Source organism: Lytechinus variegatus, chromosome 2 (assembly GCF_018143015.1).
Source record: "Lytechinus variegatus isolate NC3 chromosome 2, Lvar_3.0, whole genome shotgun sequence".
In the NCBI taxonomy this organism is placed as follows: domain Eukaryota; kingdom Metazoa; phylum Echinodermata; class Echinoidea; order Temnopleuroida; family Toxopneustidae; genus Lytechinus; species Lytechinus variegatus.
In genome coordinates this window covers 30,870,579-30,888,457 of record NC_054741.1, presented here as the reverse complement: position 1 = coordinate 30,888,457, position 17,879 = coordinate 30,870,579, and the positions used below count along the sequence as shown (strand labels likewise).

The window sequence follows — 17,879 nt, the reverse complement described above, 5'->3', positions numbered from 1 at the left end:
GTGAACTTCCCCTTTAAAGAGAAATTCCAGTAGTTGCAGTAAACACCGATTTCATGAGAAAGTCTGTAAAACAAGGCTTAATTGTCAGTATATCATCGAGGATCTAGATCTGGTACAGTTACATAAACTGAACTTTGTGAAATCTTGAAATCTACGCTGAAAAATGTTCACACTGATAATAACCAACACAGATAGGCACACGTGGGACATTGTATTATTATTGCCGGAATAAGGACCCGACGGAAGTGACCGAATCCGCGCTTATTTTGCTGATTTCTCTGCAATTACACAATTTCCTCCAGAATCCTTTGGCACATTTTATTCATACAAACAGACACTTGGGTGGTCATTACATTAGATTCTGTAAAAAGTCATTTTCAGATCGTTACCAAAACTGAAATTTATCTTTAAAGGGGAAGTTTACCCTGACAAACAGTTTATTGTAAAAATAGCAGAAAAAATAATAAAAAATATTGCCGAAGGTTTGAGAAAAATTCATCAAGTAATTGAAAAGTTATTAGAATTTCAATTATTTGATTTGTGACGTCATATGCGAGCAGCAATCCTACATAGCGAATGGTAAAAAAATCAATGAAATGTCATTTTCTCAGAAAATTTAAAATGGTTTTCATTGTACCTTTTGTATATCAATAGACAAATCATTTCACACCCGATAATGAATAGAAACAAAATTAAGTCATCAGGAACCATTCTAAATTTGAAATTCATGCATTTTATATTACATAACACATGGGGCAGCTGCTCGTCTATGACGTCACAAATCCAAAACTTTGAACTCTAATTACTTTCTTACTCTTTAACGGATTTTCCTCAAGCCGTCACCAATATTTTTTACTATTTTTTCTGCTATCTTTACAACAAAGTTTTCTTCAGGGTGAACTTCCCCTTTAAGGGTTGCTTTACAATCTGGGTACATCATAATTATATAGGCCCTCTATGCTTCATGCAATGATAAATGGGTGTTGTAATTGAGAATCTCTCATTGCAAGATATTGGGTATTTCTCGAGATACCTAGAAAAAAAAAAAGTTAAATATTGCCCTTTTTACACAGGATTTTCTTAACCCCGGACTTTCGCTAACCCCGTACTATCCTTAACCCCGTACTATTTTTTTTCCTTTTCACACATGCCAAATTGTTATTGCTAACCCCGGATAAGGAATGCTTGCTTTTTACACACGAAACTCGCTAACTCCAGACTAGTGGTTTTTGTTGATCATTCGTAGTACAAGTGCTTCACTCGTACACTTTTTACACACACTACAATTTCCTTAACCCCGTACTATAGGTGGGGCCAAATTACCATTTAGCCCCACCTATAGTACGGGGTTAAGCTTAGCCCACTTTCGTTTTACACATGCGATCTTAACCCCGTACTATTGCTCTTAGCACCGCAATTGGTGGGATAACCCTGCTTTTTTGCAGGGCCAAATAATCCCGTACTATAGGTGGGGTTAGCCCACTTTGCAAAAACGCTGTGTAAAACGAAAGTGGGCTAAGCTTAACCCCGTACTATAGGTGGGGCTAAATTGCCATTTAGCCCCACCAATAGTACGGGGTTAAGGAAATTTTAGCCTGTCTAAAAAGGGTATAAATGTTTACCCCTCAAAATTGACTATATCTGACATCTTAGTGCCAAAATTACCATCTTGTTTTTGTTTATTCTAATTTCGAGCCCACTCATCTTTATCATTTAGCAATCATTAGGTATTGTTTTTTTTTCCAAATCAGAATAGATCATTTAAATGAGATTTTTTAAGACTGAAAGCCCTAGCAGCTACGGATAATTACTATTACATTTTTGTTGTAAATTGTAATTATTAACCAAATGGGGTGCTGCTTCTGTCCAAACATGTCCTTTTCCAAATTTGGTCTTTTTACATTATAAACAGTTAGACTTTTCTAGCTAGAACATTTGTATACATTTCTCGGACAGTTCACATTATGATGTTGACAAATAATTTTCTGTCAGAAAAGGTTCTCTCTGAGAAATTAAGCAATCGCCAGTACACATAAAGATAGTACCCCTAAAAAAATGAATGGGTGACCTCATTCCTCAAAATTTAAAAAGAAATGTAATTTCACCTGTTTTACAACACTACACAATATTGGGAAAAAGAAAACATTTTTTCTTTGTCCAGTGAGAGATGGGGAGGGGAATGGGGCAAATAAGCCCCCCTCTCTCATAATTCCAATCATATCATTTTAATGCATGGCAGTAGAAACATGATTAGATGTCTAATACTAGGTCTAATGTAACAGTAGACCTACATTTTCCAATAGAAATACGAGAAATAATCAATTTAATTTGCATATATACGAGTAGTAAACATTTTCAGGGGGCCTCATTTGCCCCATTGAATAGCAGTAGAATTTTAACAGTATTTTACAGAATAACAGTACAATGTTTACTACTCATTATTAACATACAAATGAAAACTGACTGGGGCCATATTTCCCCGGGGCCTCAATTACCTCACTCTCCCCTGATTGCAAAGGAACTCTTGGTCCCTAGTATTTATCAATGTAACTTCAGTTGTACATGGACAAGCAGCAATGTTAATGTTTCACTTTTTTTCTCCAGCAAATTCACACAAAATGGACATCTTTCTCCTTTCTCACTCTCTCTTTCTTCACTCATTCCCACCCCCATTTCAATATCCATATACAAGTATATCTCCTTCCCAGGCGAGACAATAAAATGACAAAATTTCCTTAAAGGAGATATCATTTGCCGGCTTGTACTAATTCATTACCAAGCCTTGTCATTTCAGGATTTTTTAGAGAATACCTGCTAACTGGGTGTTCAGTGTACCAACAAGAGATGGGGATTAAGCTTCATTTTATCAGCCAAATCTAAAAGGACAAGTCCACCCCCAACAAAAACTTGATTTGAATAAAAAGAGAAAAATTCAACAAGCATAACACTGAAAGTTTCATCAAAATCGGATGTAACATAAGAAAGTTATGGCATTTTAAAGTTTTGCTTATTTTCAACAAAAAAGTTATATGAACGAGCCAGTTACATCCAAATGAGAGAGTTGATGACATCACTCACTCACTATTTCTTTTGTATTTTATTATATGAAATATGATATATTGTTATTTTCTCGTCATTGTCATGTGAAATGAAGTTTCATTCCTCCCTGAACATGTGGAATTCCATTATTTTAACATTTTGTGCTTCATGCAAGGAGGTCCTAATCGTCAAATTCGTAAAAATTGAAATATTGTATAATTCAAACAATAAAAACCAAAAGAAATAGTGAGTGAGTGACATCATCGACTCTTTCATTTGGATGTAACTGGCTCGTTCATATAACTATTTTGTTGAAAATAAGCGAAACTTTGAAATGTCATAACTTTTTTATTTTACATCCGATTTTGATGAAATTTTCAGCATTGTGCTTGTCTGATTTTTCTCTATTGATTCAAATCAACATTTTTCTGAGGTGGACTTGACCTTAAAAGAATTTGTTTTCCATTCATCATTATGATTCAGCAATGCTGGCCCTAACTCCATCACTGGTATTTTCTTTAACAAATTAAAAGTGGGGAAAAGTAAACAATTTTAAACAAATTAATACTAGGTAATCCAAATCATTTTATTACATCATCGCAAAATGTGGGATTGATACAGAAGATGTAGAATAGGTCTCTGAAATACTTTTGTACATGGATTCAATCCTACACTTATATCATGCTAAATATATGGCAAATATGGGTTCTTTTATCACCAAGCTGAAAGTTTACATGAAAGTTTATACTGCATACTATGGCCGAGGTTCTCTGAAAGTAGACACCATAGCCCTATGATTGGAACCAATATCATTAAGACAATATTTCAAAACATCAAACTTTGCACTGCAAAGAATCAATTATAAACAGAAAACTTTTTGAACCTATTAAATAAACTGAAAACACTAAAAATCAGTTACTACCAAAACTGAATAGGCAGATACGATTTTCATGAAATATCAAGTGTTTTCAGAAACAGGGACTGCCATAAATGCATTGATACGATTCACAAGGCTAATACCTTGGTCACATTTGCTCTACGGCGGCCGTACGGCGAATCGAAAAACAGCTGTTTTATTAATTTTTATTCAAACCACCTATATGTAGTTGGACAAAAAAATGTTTAAACGACTGTTTTCGACTCGCCGTTCGGCCGCCGCAGAACAAATGTGACCATGGTATAAAGGATTTTCACTGCATTGCTATGGTAGAAAAGACAGCATGCCATGACCCTTCCCTCCCTCCCCTTCCATCACAGAAAAAATGAAGATCTGAGACATGTACCATAGAGAGATCCAATCAACATTTACATTTTTTTTACACTCTTATTTCCATAAACTAACATTTATGCTTTTAAATTGTACGATTGATTTGGTCTCTTATGATATATATCTGAGGCCACTCTGTCATCATCTTTGATACAAAAGCAGTTGAATTCCTTGGTTGTTCTTGCCTTTCTGATGCATTCCATGGGGCCAGAGACATCCATGATCGAGCGAGAGGGGTCTTACAGTGTCTTTCTTAGCAGACCAGTAGACAATGGTTATGTTGTTTTACTAGGTAGTCTGGAATTTGCGTGTGAGGTTGTTGATATTTCTTCAGCTTGATGATATAAGAAGGGAAGAATTTAAGGAGCGGACATCATGCAGCAGATTCCTCTGCAAATGTAGAAAAAACATTGGAAAAAAGAAATGATTAACATGAATGATGTTTGGAATGTTAATGGACTCACATATCCTATGATTTACTGGTATGGTCATTTGAAAAAAAAAAATTTAATCAAAATAAATGTGCAGGTATTTACAAGCAATGCATATGTTGGGAAATCTGTAATAAATATGAGATCTCTTCTTGTAAAGAACCCAAACTCAATGTCAAACTGTTTGAGTTGAATAAATACATGGAAATAAAAAACAGTAAAACATTTCATTCAAAGCAATCATATAGAAACTAATACCCAATATCCATAATTTCCTTTTTGACCCTTAACTTCCTTCATACCATCCTTTTCAAAATTTTACTCGATCATACAAAATTAAATAGAATTAATAAATATTCTCCACTGTCACACTCCTCATACAATGTTAAGTACCAAATTTATGAAGGAAAAAGTGGACAGGTACCTTATCATCATTTCTTTTAAAGGCAAGTTCATATGATACAACAAAAATGTCAGCAAATGACATAAACACCCAGCTCATACAACATATTATTCATGCCACTGCTTCATAAGCCATGGACACAATAGCAAATTCATTGCTATCTCATTTCGCATGAAGTTGATAAAATGATTTCAATGACGTTTCATTGATATTGAAAGTTCATCTTATTATGAACACTTATCAACACATATTTTGGATGGACATCCTATGGATACAAATGAATCTTTGCAGAAAATTTCCTGTAATTTAGCAGCCATATTTTTCCTAATTTTGTCCCTTTCAGTGTCATATTATAAAGATACATGTAATACACCAGGTGGGTGTTTTATAAAGCTGTTCGTAAGTTAAGAGCGACTTTAAGAACGAATGGTGATCCTTTTTTGTGGAAAATGGTATATTCATTGGCGATGGTCAAGTGCGTAAGAAAGGTTCACCAGTCATTCTTAAAGTCACTCTTAACTTACGAACAGCTTTATGAAACAGCCCCCAGTACATGCAGTATATTATCAAATTATCACTGCTAAAAAGGGATAGGTTGCCCTGACAATCAATTCCCAATGACAATAGTGATAGTCCACTTTGGCAAAAAGATGGAAACATAAAAGTATGAGAATTAAGTCACTTACTGGCAGCTGGTTTACCGCCTTCCCACTTTGTGAATTTCGCTCCTGATTCCTCTGTCTTTAGAGCTTCTACCCTCAGTTCTGGTCGCAGTGCTCTCCTAACAAGCCTTGCAGCGATTGAGGAGTACTGGATGTAACTGGAACAAGGAAACAAAAACATTTTCAAGTCAATGTGCACCTACAAATACCCAACTCAATCATTGAAACTTGGCCTGCTGGATGAATTTTGAGGGTAAAATCATTATTCTTCTATTTTTTTTAAAAGACATATGATACTCGAAGCTAATAAAAAAAAATGACAAATTATACCTTAACAAAAAGTCAATAAACTAAAAAGAAATCTATATGAAGGAAATTAATAGGGTACTCCAGGCTGAAAATTATATAATTCAAACAGATAAAATAAAATCAGACAAACAAAAACACTAGAATTTTCAATAAATTTGGACAAGAAATAACAAAGTTATGAAATTGTATAGAATTGCATTATTTTGTTGAAACAGTTCCAATGCATATCTTCATGAATATGCAATGAACAGGCTGATGATCTCCACTTTCAATTCTTTTGTACCGTAAGTAATGGTGTATTAACCGCACCCCAAACTTTGGACTAAAAAAAAAAAAAAAAAAAAATTCTCACATTTACATGCATACTTGATTTTGAGGTACGAAGAAACAAAATCTAAGTTTTTAAGATTTCAAAGAATCCAAAGAGATTACCGGCATGCGGAAATCTGCTGTTCTTGATCAATTTTATCTACAAATGTTAGAAAGAAAGAACGGTCCCGACAATATTGGCAACTTACACACTCACTCACCTCACAGTCACAGTGTACACACACACACACAGGCACAGCACTGCCATTACATTGCAAACTACGATACAGTACCAGTCATGCCAGTACATCTTATCAAATTATGATCTGTGTCTTTCCCGGCGTAGCCGGTAGGAGGAAGAAACATTCACATTTCATGCATCACAACCTCACAATCACTTTCAGAAATTTGATGTCTTAGCATGAATTTTGGATACGGGATTACAGAAAGGTTCAAGAAACAAAGAAATTGACATTTTTTCCAGTTGTTTTTTACGGCTTCGTGCCGTCTCTCTCGTGCGCGGTTTACATGGTATCTTACGAAAAGCAAACAGGAAGGAAAAAAAAAGCTGGCGCGAAACGGGACTTTGAATAGCGCCAGCTTAAGTCGCACTATATGACCACATTACCACGCAATCTCTGAGCTCACTCAACTCTCGCTCAGCAGTGACAAAATATAACCGAGTATGCTTTGCGTCTCTTTTAAATTAGCCAGGGAACTTCACTACTTTGAATCGAGAATAAAGTCAAAATTAGTGTCATGAAGGTGGGTGCGTTTGTTTTGGACAACATTTAATTAATATTGTAATAATCGCTTCCCATTACCCGCGGCTCATACCCCTCTAAACGACACTGCCTGGGCGGCTACGCCCGGCCACTCGATGTGTTGTGAACTGGCAGACATCGTACATGTACGGGAGGGGTTACGGCGGGCTGGCTCAGACCGTCACCGTGTATAAACCGCACCCCAGACTTTTGCTTCTATCCCGCCGAGAAAAAGGTGCGGTTAATACACCGTTACTTACGGTATATATATATGTAAATATATTTATTCAAATTTCTCCAAATACAAAAAATTTGGATTTACCACTAATTCTTTGTGTAACTGTGAGATAATCATTGCTCAAACAAATTTTGCTGCACTTGAGGGAGACAGATCATCCACACATGTGCATATGAAAACATGAAATAATTATGATTTGAGTCACTCATTTCATGCGATATAAGAAAAGGAAAGTGGGAACATGACATCATCTGCCTACTTATTGCATCTATATATTCATAACTGTTTTCACAAAATATTTCTAACAAAATTTTGTTATTGAATTTGAGTGAAATTTTCATTACCTATCTCATGTAGATCCCTCGAATCCATTCGTATACACCGCACTTACAATAGGCTTGACCCTCTTGAAGAACAGTTTTTAGATAAAAATTATTATTTAACAAATAATAACATTTGAAACTTGAATATATCATAAATAATTGTTACCATAATGAATATTACATCATAATCAAGTTTTAAATTTTATGATTTGTCGAATAATAATTTTAATCTATAATTTGTTCTTCGAATTAGCATATTGTAACATTGTTTATTGAAGCTACGTGCATGTACGTCAAAATGAGACGGTTCAAGGTTCAAGCCTATTGTATGTGCGGAGTAGACAAATGGATTGAGGGATCTACAGGAGATCGGTCTGGAAGAAACCTCTAATTTTTCACCTTTTTATTAACAGATTTTTTGCACCTTCATACACATTAGGCGTATGAAGGTGTATAGATAAATAAAATCTAACAAATTTACGTGATTTCTATCTTCAAAGATGGACTTCCAAGGGAAATCCATCTTTGTTGGCAAGTCTTTCTTATATGCCTACGACAGGGGTTTCACGGCTTCGTGATGAAGAAGTATATGTCAAAATATTTAAAAATATCATCACAAAGTCCTCAAGGCTAAGGACATCCTAGACCAAAAGCTTCAGTCTCTGTTATGTTGGTTGTTCCGCTGAACTCCGTTGGCTCTACTCACCAAATACACTGTATTATACAGAGACCCAAGTTTTAACTCGATCTGTGTATGGTGAGACTACCACATATCGACCACCTCTTTTGAAACCGACCACATTGCGCGCGTTAAAATTATTGCGTATTACAAACGATACGCGCGGGAGAGTAGGCGCAGTGTCCATAGAAACGGTAAAAATCGATTTCACAAGAAAAAAAGAAGCAACAAAAAGTAGAAATGTAGTAGAATTAATCAAAATTGTATTGACTAAACCCAATCCCCGCTGAAAAACCAAGAAATCCGATAGGAAACGGCTTTAGAACAAATATCCGTCGTCAATCGTCGAATCATGCGCCGGAGCTCACAGTGGAAGTAGTGAGGCGATCATTTAGCATGTTGACGTCATGTAACTGATTTGAAAGAGTAAAAATATTTCGCCACCGCGACACGAATCGACCGTAAACTTAGTGTATCGCTAGTGGTCGGTTTCAAAATACGGCTGCAAATGAGCAAATGTAAAATCGTCGCATTCCTTGTTCGTCGATATATACGCGAATTGAATCGGAGTCGTCGAGCAAAACATGGAAATCTGATCTGCTCAATTTTCTGCACAAATGAGACGAAAACTGGGTAAAATTGGTGAATATTTTCGCAGATATGATGCTTAGAATATTAGGTGGTCGATAAGGGGTAGTTCCAACCATACATATACAGGTACTTTTGTCTTAATGGCCATATGTTTATGTATTAAGTTCGGATCAACCAGGGAAGTGGGAGTTGCGCGACAGCCAAAGTCACTGTTTTTTCCCCCTTTTAAGTTTATTTTTTCCTGTTGGTGCATTTCAGGCCAAAACGGAATAATAATCTGGTCAAGTTCTTATATTTTTATGAAATAAAGAAAAAAATCGATGAGCCCTGTCTGGGGATTTTGCATTATTAACCCCCTAAATAATGGTGGCTGCACGCTAGCGAGCTGTCTGTGTACGGGAAGATATAAAATTTAAAAAAAAATAAAAATGTAAAAAAAAAACTCCTCGAAACAGACGGCTGCCAGTTGTCTAAGACTAAGTCTAAGACAAGACTAAGACTAGGCCTAGTAAGGACATCATTGTTTTTTGGGACCAGCGCCTCTACTGACAACACTCGACTTTCTGTGCGCGGTGGCATGTACAATATAATGAACCCTGAGTGAAATGTTCCAAACGATCAGCCGCGCCGGCGTGAGCCGTGCTATACAGGCCACTGCCAGGCAATGTGCACTGCGCCATCGCCGTGCCTCACCCGTACCATCGAGTAGTCACGTATTGTTCAGTCTCACTCACTCACACACACTCAGAAAAAAAATAAAAAACAGGCACAAGCATACGCTTCATTAACACTTTTACATGTACATCATTAAATCTACTTACGTCATTCCAACTTGTCTCCACGGGGCTACCATTTTGAGAGCTCTTTTTGTTAAAAAATACACGAATAGACCTCTCCTCGGATTACCGAAAGAAGTCGCTCATGAAATTCTTGTCGATGTCGGGATCCCCATCCTCGATCAATTTTGTTAAACATGTAGAGGTTTTTTTTAAATAAATACAATGTCTTATTGCGTCTTTAATTACAAAAAGAATATTTAAAAAAATATTTTTGATATAATAGATTAATTATTGAATCTATATTAATTGCTACATCCTACATAGTATTTCAAACCATAAATCTTCGTGTGGATTCTAGGTTGGCAATAAACGATGGGGAATAAAATGGTATTGAAATAATCGGAATATTCATTTAATGTATCAGATTCGCTATTTAATTCGTCCCAAACAAAAGACGGCCTATTATACTCGACCCATCCCCAAAAAAATGAAACCGCAAAAATTTCTGATGGAATAGGAATTCGATTATCCTATTCCGTACCGAGAGGCAACTACGGGGAACAATGGATCCTACCAAGTTGGTAAGGCTCCAATCTCCCCCAATTAACAAAAAAAAAAATTCAAATTATAAAAACTTTCTTAATGTTTGATGGATTTTCCTCAAATTAATGTTATTACTTTTCTTGTATTTTTTGAACAAACTTTATAGGGTATCTTAATCACGTTAAACTCGGATGTGATTTACTTTAAAATTTTATTTTATTTCCACATCCCAATAATAAAAGTATAAACATGTAATTTTAAGGACTCTTGTTGGTTTTCATGGTTTATATATTTCGATCCCTTCATTTGTCTCTTTATATTTAAATTCTCATTTATATTGTATCTTCTCCACTTATTTTACATCACAATCAAAATAAAGAACAACGGAGTCGGAGAGGATGTGTTCAAATGGGTAGTACCATAAATGGGGTATGTGCTTGGAGTGGTGAATTTTGAAGAAAAAATATTATTTTTAAAAACATATGAAAATGAACACAATTTATTTTATTTCATCCTGGAATTTTTTTTCTTCCTCCATTCATCTGTTTCTAATTAACAGTATCGGAAAGGAATGATTTCATTCAATAACAATGAACATACGAAAATTTCAAGAAAAAAAAAATCGATGGTTATTACGATTAGTGACGGATATTGTTTCAGGAGGTTTAACAGTACACCCCCCACCCTTGGGCTGCAAGTAAAAAAAAAATGAGTAATGACTTACATTTTTAGCCAACCCCTTTATTGTGCTTTTCATTTTTTCTTGACTAAAATGAAATTCATTTTTAATTGAACCTTTTTCTTTTTCATTGTCTGTCTAAAAAAAATGATACAATATGACCTTCATAAACCTTTTTTTTTTGGGGGGGGGGCTTCCCCTCCTTCAAAAAAATATAAGAAGCTAGATCCGCCCCTGATGATCTTATATACCCTCCACTATCTTTATTACCGATCATATATAAATATTTGACATACAATTCGTAATGAAAATAGCTAATTATTGATAGGGGGACCAGGGGCTGGAAAATTTGACAAGCAAATAAAAAAACAAAGGTTATCACCCCAAAAGTAAGGTAATCTCAACTGTCGACCACTGCATGTTTTATTTCGATTTTGAATGAAGTATTTCTTTCCATGCATAAGACCAAATATAGAAGGGGGACATTTTGTGTCCCCCTACCAGGTTACGCGTCCTCCCTTTCCCCCTTGGATTTCCTCCCATGATTTTTGGTCACCATGCAATGAAACTAAACAACATAAAAAGAGCATAAAAATGGAAAGAGAAAGGGGGCGAGAAGAGAAAGAGGGATCAGAGAGAGAGACTATACAGGGGGTATGAGTTACAACTTAAGAACCTGGAAAATATCGGTGCCCCCCCCCTCAAGTTCGGAGTGACGCCCGTGATGATATGTCGTTTTATTTTTTATTGTTAATTTCTCAGTTTCGTGGGTTTTTTTGTTGTATAATATAATATACTGCGGTCACATATTATTGTGATCTTGTTTTCCCTCCTCTCAGTTGAATATTTTCTTATCGTTTCCTGGTTGAGGGCTCGAATTAATAGACGGACATCGGTGACCATGGCCGTCGATGCCTTTTTGCTTGGCCTTGATGCCCCCAGGAAAGTTAGACTCTCACGGCCATAAATTTACCTGCACTTTTCCTTTTAGCCATCGGGTGCCCAGTTCATACTTATAAAAGATTATGCCTTTTTGCTTTTGGCTGTCATGCCCTTTTCTCTCAATGTATGATAATTTGCTATATACGTTCATGAAACAATTCATTTTTTAAGAAGTGGAAAGGTATAGCCCCGGAAAGTGGAGCCCCCGAAATTTTCACAAAAAATTAGCCCCTGAAAGATTTTTCCCTTGACATAGATTCATATTTTTGTATTGTGGAAACGTATATTCTGATTCTGAAGTGCCGTAGGTTGCGCTGTAGGCATGGTATGCCTTTTTTCCCCGAAAATTGGCCTTGATACATTTTTTTAAAAAACAGAATAAGCTGCCCTTTAAACTGGCCTTGATTCCCCTCGAATGGGGTATCCAAGCAGGCAAAGCAGCCAAACTGAAAGTGCCCTTTTTCAAACTTTGACTTAGCCAGGTCTTTGTTCGAGCCCTATATAATATCAATAAGCGTTTATTTATTTGTTTATTTATTTATTTATTTATTCATTCATTTATTTATTTATTTATTTATTTATTCATTTATTTATTAAATTTCGGAACGAACTCCTCGTTGAACTCCTTTGCAATGGTGGCCGTGGCACTGTAAAGAAAGATAGAATGGTAAAAAGGCTGAGGGGACGAGTTGATTAGGTAACGTACCATGTGCGACTGAAGTTTTCGGAGAATTTTCAGGTTGTCTCCTGTGAACCATGACAATGACAACAATTGCGATTGATTGAATGGGATAAATCGTAAGCGTAGCAGTGCAGTACAGTAGATCTTAAACTTTACAGGCTAGATACACTGCAGTGGTGAGTCGAATTCACAAAAGTTTCCAGTTAGATAAAGAATAACAATTTGAAAATACTTTTTGCCGAATTTTGTTCAGATTTTATTTCAAAACACGGAAAGACTGACTCACCATGCTAGGAATGCTAACTTTTCGCAAGGCACCAACCCAAATAAAATTTAGGGGACTAGGAGTAGGACAACAGCGCATGCGATTCTAATGCACACATCTCGAACGGAGAAATCACGATTTGGTGATGCGGTAATTGGAATTGCACATGAGCGTATTCGCCAAGAACCGGTAATATGGTTAGGGTGCGAGCACTCACACATTGTACGAGGTTAGTATGTACTAACCTCGTACAATAGACCGTGTTTGACCCTGGATTTCGAAGTAGTCGGCAAACATCGCTTCATTGCTGAAGTAATATTTGCCGAAGCTCCTTCTCGCTACGCACCGGGGCTCTTGCCGGTAAGTAGCAAGAGTTTGTTGAATGTAAAAATAATAATAAAATAATAATCCGATAAAAAAAGCACATTTTGCTTACCTCGGCCTCGAAAGTGACTTCGCTTGTCTCTTCCACGGAAATACAAGGAAGCCCGTTGGTGGCGCTAATAATTTCACAACCTTGATTCAGCTCCTCGGTAATTTTATAACTGTATCTAAATTCTTTGAATGCGCAATCCTCATGATTAATTTACTAATTATGGGCACCAATTAATGAAATGCCTTCAAAAAACATAATTAATGATTATTATTGGTGATGATAACACTCATTTGCATTAATTTAAAAAGATGACTGATAAAAAAAAATGAAAATAATATACGTGCCTGGAAAGAAACCAGCAGTACAAGCTTTGACGAACGTCAATAATACGTATACGGTATACCAAAGTCTATACAATGAAAAGATTGGACACTTCACGGACTTTGCGTAATGCCTTGCGTCGATATGCGTGTAAAATAGTGTAGGTGCCTATTCTTTCCCTTGTCGTGTCTTTGATATGAATATAAATCGCGCGCCCTCTTCAGGAGAAAATTGATATCAACGCTGACTGATTTCTATCTCCGTAAAATCTTCACTAAAGATCAAGAAAATATACATATTTTTAGAAAGAAACTTCAAGGAGAAGTCACGGAAGGATCTAAATGATTCGGTAAGTGTCATAGCAGGATGTGGAATATGTATTTAAACATAATATTTTATGTGGGCAAAAGCCCACTGTATTTTCGAAGTGTAGTGGTGTGTCGCGTGCGTATGACTGATAATCCTTCACTCGCGAGACGATATGAACCCATGGGTGGGGTGCGAGTAGTGGGCGCGGGCGTATACATGTATGTTTGAGCTCATAATTTGGGCCAAATTTTGTTATCATGCCCAGAAAGGTTTTTCTTGAAAAACAGTTGGTTTTACAATTAAGCTTCAACTCATGATGAAATATAAGTTTGGTGTATGGCAGTGAGTGACAATCATAATATTATTGATGTCTGAAATAACATGTTTTTATTGTTGGCAAAGTTGTATTATCATAAGCTGTGTCTGTGACTTGTGAGCAGGTTTGAGTTTAAAGGGGAAGTTCACCCTGAAGAAAAGTTTGTTGTAAAAATAGGAAAAAAAATAATAAAAAATATTGGTGAAGGTTTGAGGAAAATCCGTCAATGATTAAGAAAGTTATTAGAATTCAAAGTTTTGAATTTGTGACGTCATATGCGAGCAGCATTCCTACAAAGTGAATGGTAAAAAATATATGAAATGTCATTTTCTCAGAAAATTGAAAATGGTTTTTACTGTGCCTTTCGTATATCAATAGACAAATCATTTCACACCCGATCATAAATAGAAAACAAAGTAAAGTTATCAGGAACCGTACAAAATTTGAAATTCATTAATTTTTTACCATTCGCTATGTAGGAATGCTGCTCGCATATGACGTCACGAATCCAAAACTTTGAATTCTAATAACTTTCTTAATCTTTAACAGATTTTCCTCAAACCTTCACCAATATTTTGTATTATTTTTTCTGCTATTTTTACAACAAACTTCAGGAAACCTGATCCAGCCACAGGTATCAAATTTTCAAACGAACACACGCGAGCCGAGTCGATGCATAAACACGGTAAAAATTAACAGAATTCGTGCCCAGTACTACGGCTACCGAACACCATTTTCGATGAACCGACAAGATTTAATACAAGTAAACAAAAACAATACGAGGTACAATACACGGAATTCTGGAAGTAAAAGATTTATTTTTCGGAAGCCGAGTAAACGTTGCACAAACGATCGCGCGTTAGCTCGGGCGGCAGCAAAAATCTAGCAGCCGACTTGAAGTTAGAAACACGCGCGAAAATGTTGACCTATACTTCCTGGGTCAAACTGCGCACTGTGATGCGCACTGGATCGGCCCGAATTCAGGGAGAAACAGCGTTAGAAAGATGGTCGTATAAACGCTGATTCTGTCGGATCGTGATTCATGTTGCTGTTTTGAATTATGATTCAAATCATGATTCAAATCATGATTCTGGGTTGAGGTCGCATAAATGCAGCCTTGAAATACGGGACAAATAGGCGTCCTGGGAAGGGTTTGTCGGGACACCAGGACAAAGGCACAAAATACGGGACGATCCCGGGAAATACGAGACGTCTGGTCACCCTGAGTTTGAGACATTCGCCTATCACCGTGTTAAACTGGCGACTGGCGAGAACTGAACACAATTTCTACCAGTCGACTACTCAAATATTTTGTTGAATAAATAAAAGTCTAGCCTATATTCTTCTAAATTATCTTATTTAAACTTACATAGTTGATCGTGTACTTTGACAATGACATGACGTGTTTGAGGTCCATAATATGATAATACATTTTACACAGACCATTTTGTCGCCTGTATATCCCCCCAAAAGTCGCTATCTTTAAAATATAAAGTTTTTTGCGAGTTCTGACTTCTGCATTTTTTACAAGTTCTATTTTCTCTCTCACATCATCTCTAATAAATCAATGAATCAAGAATTTTCTTTCTTGTCGAGCATGATTTCGAGTTCGAAAATGCATTTCGGTGCTGAAAATGTGAAACGGATGAGCAAAATTCTATTTTGAAGTGATTTTTTTTGTTTGCATGATTCATGAATAAATTATAAATTTTTGTTTGGTCTTTATATATATTTCTCAGGCAAAGTTTTCTTGCGCCGATACATGTATTAAGGATGGGCTTTTCTGTGGGCAATGGTCATTTTCTAATTTAAAAAATATTTCACATTCCGACCCCAAAGCTTTAAACGCAAGGCGACGTCAGACTAATGAGTCATAATTTTTCTCGAGTTTGAGCGAGGATAAACTGGCATTTGATGTTTATTTAATGACCCTTTTGAAAATTTAGTTGAATATAAATGACAGTACATACCTCTAATGAATAACAAATGTCACATTTAATTTGTGCAGTGTGGTGACGTGAATGGGCCTGGATCGAGCTGGTCCTGTGTGTGGTCACAGGTCGAACATGCCCATATTATTGAGAATCTGCATGTGATGTGTGTGTGTACAAAATGTGCATGCAATCAACAGGTGTGAAGACAAAGAGGGTATCTGTTAGCCCCTTGTTTGTGCCCCCACAGACAAAATCCCTAGGCATCATTAAGCGTTGTCCCTGTCCGTTCGCCCATCCTTCCGTCCGTTTGACCATTATGATTTGAATCTAAATTTGTCATATATACTACTAAATTTCTCTGTTGTATTATGCATTCAAATAATTAATGGTAGCCTATTTTGTTGAGATATGTCTTAATCTTTTTCCTTCTCACCATATCTTTACATTTCAATCCCTTTCTCACTGCATGGACCTATGAAGAGATGGTTGATTAATGCGAACATTTCTTTGATGCAAATGATAGTCATCTGGGGGGTGTTTCACAAAGATTTAAGTATGACTTAAGTCACACTTAAATGCTGACGCGTATATGCAACGCGCAATCTTATTGATAGATACGCAGTAGTGCGCGTCCTCATGGCACGATCTGACCAATGCGGTCAAGCCTTTCATACCGTACGCAACTCGGCATTTAAGTGCGACTCTAAGTCATACTTAAATCTTTGTGAAACACCACCCTGGTTATGTGCATTTAAACGAGAATATACAAGTGTTGTGACAATAACAACTACCATGACTACCAAGGCTTATCAGATCACTTAAAGGCCAAATCCATCCCAGAAAAATGTTGATTTTAATCAATAGAGAAAAATCAAACAAGCATGATGCTGAAAATTTTAACAAAATTGGATGTAAAATAAAAAAGTTACAACAATTTTAAGTTTAGCTTATTTTTCATAAAGCGGACAGAAGGAACAACTGTGACATGCAAATGAGAGAGTCAATGATTCTCTCTAATATGCAGACATTTTTTCAAATGAAACACATGAATGGAAGTAAGATTTTTAAAGGTAAAACAAGAACTTCACAACAATTTTCCATGTCATAAGTGATTTATTATCTACTGCGCATACAATTTGTGAAATTTCAATGTCCAATCCCTAACAACTTCAGGCCCTTTTCACGTAGATGATCATAGAATCAAAGTAGACTAAATATGAAGAGAGTATTATTCAGATGACAATGTCAGCCACTTGTTAGCAAATTCATTATCTAACCAACGAAGGTCATTCTTTTTATAGGTCCATGGCTCCATGATCCTTGTAAGTGCACTAAACCCACTTCAAGTTGTCTGTTTGTGTAAAGTTAATAATAAATGTAGTACAAGTTTCATTTTCCATATAGTTACATGTATTGCAACATTATGGAAGTGTTTATAGATATTCACCAATTAAATGTCATGTTTTCTGTATCAAAATGCATTCAGATATATATGTAACCCATATATATACAGATTCATAAAACTGAGTAAAAGTTTTAATCACTACACTACTAATTCTAATGTCAATAGTTATTAATCAATGGTAACATCCATTCTTACTTGTATGATAAATGAGAACATCAGCCATTTTCCACTTCGTTATTCCCAGAACAGCTCATTAATCAAATTGCCACACAGGTTCAGATATTCATTCTTTACTCACTCCTTACTTGTAGGC

At 36.0% G+C, this 17,879-nt stretch overlaps 1 protein-coding gene and 1 long non-coding RNA gene across 2 annotated transcripts in view; one reads left to right on the top strand and one right to left on the bottom strand.

Moving 5' to 3' along the window:
* Nucleotides 1-4,548: 4,548 nt before the first annotated feature.
* Nucleotides 4,549-9,946, bottom strand: LOC121407829. The gene is made up of 3 exons (XR_005968958.1): nucleotides 9,837-9,946; nucleotides 5,827-5,960; nucleotides 4,549-4,696 (listed from the first exon to the last, which is right to left on the bottom strand). It is a non-coding gene; the product is annotated as an uncharacterized LOC121407829 (long non-coding RNA).
* A 2,792-nt stretch (nucleotides 9,947-12,738) lies between these two features.
* Nucleotides 12,739-17,879, top strand: part of LOC121407825 (differentially expressed in FDCP 8 homolog) — a 28,932-nt gene continuing 23,791 nt past the window's right edge. The window contains exon 1 of the mRNA XM_041599056.1: nucleotides 12,739-12,816. The gene's annotated coding sequence lies outside the window, so the exon portion shown is untranslated. The remainder of the gene's footprint in view (nucleotides 12,817-17,879) is intronic.